This window comes from Suncus etruscus, chromosome X (genome assembly GCF_024139225.1).
Source record: "Suncus etruscus isolate mSunEtr1 chromosome X, mSunEtr1.pri.cur, whole genome shotgun sequence".
NCBI lineage: Eukaryota > Metazoa > Chordata > Mammalia > Eulipotyphla > Soricidae > Suncus > Suncus etruscus.
The window spans coordinates 114,367,433-114,371,188 of NC_064868.1; the positions used below are offsets into that span (position 1 = coordinate 114,367,433).

Here is a 3,756-nt window from a genome sequence, read left to right on the forward strand (position 1 = left end):
TTTACAAAATTATTAATAGGTGAGTTTAAACATACATTATTTCTGCACCAATCTCACCACCTCCAGCCATGTACCCAGTCTATCCCATGCCATCTACCTCTGCCCCAACCTGCCATTTATAATATCCTTGTTTTATTTTAATAAATCTTTATTTAAGCACCATGATTACAAGCATATTTGTAGTTGGATTTCAGTCATAAACAGAATAGCGTCATTCACCAGTGCAATATACCCACCACCAATGTCCCCCTCCTTTCCCACCCATGCCTGTATTCGCAATTTTTAAGTTTGGTTGTTAAAGTTTGGATCTCATGATTTAATTGTTGAAGTTGTGGCTTGAGTATTTAGTTCTGTACTTTCTTAATACCATAAATACACCTGGTTCTCTATTGATCATAATACATTTGTTTCCTGAGAGTTGGGAGAAAATTTATTTTTAATAGAAGAAAATAAAAAAGAAGGAAGAGAAGACAACAAGGGGGAAAAAGAGTATAATAACAAACAAATTTCCGAAAATCACTGCATCGCCAATGAGGACACAAAGTCACTCTCAGAAGGCTCAACAAGCTCTTGCCACTGACTGACCATTCTGTTTCTTTCTCTCTCCCTTTTATAAAATATGGAACGTTTCACGAATTTGCATGTCATCCTTGAACAGGGCCATGCTAATCTTCTTTGTATCATTCCAATTTTAGTATATGTGCTGTCAATACAAGCACTTTGTTTCTTTTTTGATTTCAAATAAGAGGGACTTCAGCCACGCATTGGTATCTAAATGGTATATTCCTATGGGAATGTCAGTATTAAACAAGAATGGAGCTGCATTTGTGGCTGCACAGACCAGGTATTCCAAGCATTACGACTGACACCGCAGTGTTTGGGTGGGATGTTTTCTGCTGCCAGGTCCTCAAGAAGTACAAGAAGGCATAAAAAAGGCATAGAAAGGGTGCCTGCTCTCATTCCAAGAAAGTCTTTGTGATTTAGCCCAAATAGCAGAATACATGGAATTTTGGTGAGATTGATGCCTCTTCAGAGAGCCATAAAGAAATGGTGAATAGGGCTAGATTCAGTGAATCTGTCAGTGAGTTTGGGTGACGGGTGCAGCAGATGTTACTTTGGCGGGGTAGTCCCTTGGCCCACCTTCTCCTCCTGAGATTCCCAGCTTTCAGCTTTGTGGCCTGTTTGTTTTGTTTTTACAGCTTTATTTGTATCTATCTCTTTCAAGAACAGAGTGGGTCTATGGAACTGAATACATGAGGACATCTAGTTCTTACTTTTTGGAGAAATAACTATATTGTTTTCTTTAGGGACAGGAGGAAAACTGGAAGTAATCAGAAGATGTTGGTAGAATGTTCCGGCAATTTAGTGGTAGTAAACAGGAAAACAGTGGAAGGAGTTGGCTAGTTATTAATGCCTCGTGAAATGTTCATGATTAAGCCAAGAAAAATTCATAAAAATAACTATATTATTTAGATGAAAGTAGCAACAAACTTGTTTAACAATGATTATTTCTTGTAACTATTTGAAAATATTTTATCAAATCTCTTAGATGACTTAAACTTAGTATTTTTTAACTTCACCCATTTCATAACTATATCATTTTGAGGCAGTATTTGTTTATAGCATTTTATACACTTGAGGTGTATAGCTTTATCATTTAACATCTGTATCTACTAGTGTGCGATTACCACTAGAAGTGTATTTTCATAATTATTGTATGATTGATCCATTTCATTTTTTTCCATCTTTCACTCCTCTTCCCTTCTGTTAATCACTATTTTATTATCAGAATATAAGGATTGTTTGGTTTTCTATGTTTATTTGCTTTAAAAAATCTTTTCATGAGTGAAATTTTATGGTAATATTTAGATTTTCTTGATGTCTACCTTATAACACAATTCTGTCAACATTTATTCATATTCTTGTATAAGATAGAATTTAATAGTTTATTATAACTGACAGTATTTTATTGTATATGCCTATTTGTATTTTTCATTTGTATATCTCCAAATAAGATAACATATTGAAATGTATTAATAGTTGAACTCAAGTTTATGATATCTACTTTTCACTATGTTGACATTTATGAGACTAATGGTATTTGAATCTATTGGAATAAATTGTGTGTACTTTAAATATGATTTCTGCATATTGAAAATTACATTATAAGGTAGGACATCTAGAAATTATGAAACAATATAATAACATATTTGGAAATATTCAGAGAGAATACTGGTGCAACAGATAGTTCATGATTGCTTTTTTTCTATTATTTTTCAAGAAAGTAAGGTTACCAAATGTTAATGATTCTACTAAAATACACATAATTAAAATTACCAGCAGCAGTATGGGTTGTTTCTCTGTATGCAAAATATAGAAGGAAAGTAAGATGTGCCTTTGGTAAGGTTATAAAGCATAAATTATGTACATTATTAAAGGAAAAAAGACATATTTCCCTATAGTAGAATACTTGTTCAGAATAAGAAAATGGGGAATAAAAGACTTCAATCATGTGTATAATGCTAGAAAAATAAAGGGAGTAGATGAGAATACAGGGGAGGGAGAAACAGAAGACATATCAAAATAAAACAAAAAAGAGAAAAAAAACATTATGCGATCAAGTTAGCAACAGTAAAACAAATGTAGAGATTTCAAAAATGGATCTTGGTATCAAAAGCAAGGGATGTTAAAATTGAACTTGATCTACTTACTATTAAAAGAACCAGAATTTCTTGTCCTTTTGTGTGCTAAGTTGTTTTATCTGTTAAGTAATTTCATAGGAAACAAAGTTTGTGTTTTATCAAATTCATATCTGACATTTCATGTTTTCAATTAAGAAATTGAGGTTTGCCTAGTACAAAAGTAGGCTTTAGTCCCCAATTCTGTAACAATGGAATTTGCCTTTGAAACATCTTCTCACTTTGATTAAATGGATAATTAAAAGTTAAATTGGATTAAATGAATTGAAGATGATTATAAATGTTATGACTTTTGTTTGAAATATTATTGGTTATTTAATGCCTTGTGTTTTAAAATTAAGGAAACACTTTCCTTTTTTCATAAGCTTAAGAAAGAGTAAGTAATATTTCTTACAGATATTATACCTTTACAAATAAAACAAGCAGTTTTTCATCCTCATTTGAATGTTCTAGCATTAAGAAATTCTTCAGTATTTATCTTTCCTAGCAGTATAGTTAATAGCATAAAGACAGCTATGAATCTGCTTCCTAGCAATAGACATAATTGTATAATTGGACCACTTTAGTAAGACTTTAAATAGAATGTTATTTGAAAATGTGTTTATGGCCAAAGACACAATTTTAAGGGACTAAGTTTAACTTCGTAAAGTTTTTGTGGGAGAGTAGGTTTGGGCCACACCCAGTGGTGCTCAGAGATTGCACTTGACTCTACAGTCAGAAATTACTTCTGGCAGGCTCAGGGGACATATAGGACCCTAGGGATCAAAACCAGGTTGGCCACATGCAAGGCAAAATCTATGCTATGGCTCTGGTCCTAATAAAGGTTTTTAAGGAAACAAAAACAAAACAAAACATACAAAAAACACTGTCAGTTCTGTCAACTACAATATTTCTAACCTTACAGGTTAGAAAGGAAAGTTACTTGATGGTTTTAGAAAATTCAGGATATATTTTGAATATCACAGTGAGAACAAGAAATACAATCATCTGATATTACAGGCAAAGTATGATGAAGAGTCTTTGATCTGGCTTTCTAGATATTACTGAATTTTGAAAC

At 32.5% G+C, this 3,756-nt stretch overlaps 1 non-coding gene across 1 annotated transcript; it reads right to left on the reverse strand.

The window, feature by feature from the left end:
- Positions 1-613: 613 nt before the first annotated feature.
- On the reverse strand, positions 614-719 carry LOC126000294 (U6 spliceosomal RNA). The gene has a single exon (XR_007492646.1). It is a non-coding gene; the product is annotated as a U6 spliceosomal RNA (small nuclear RNA).
- Between the last annotated feature and the right edge of the window lie 3,037 nt (positions 720-3,756).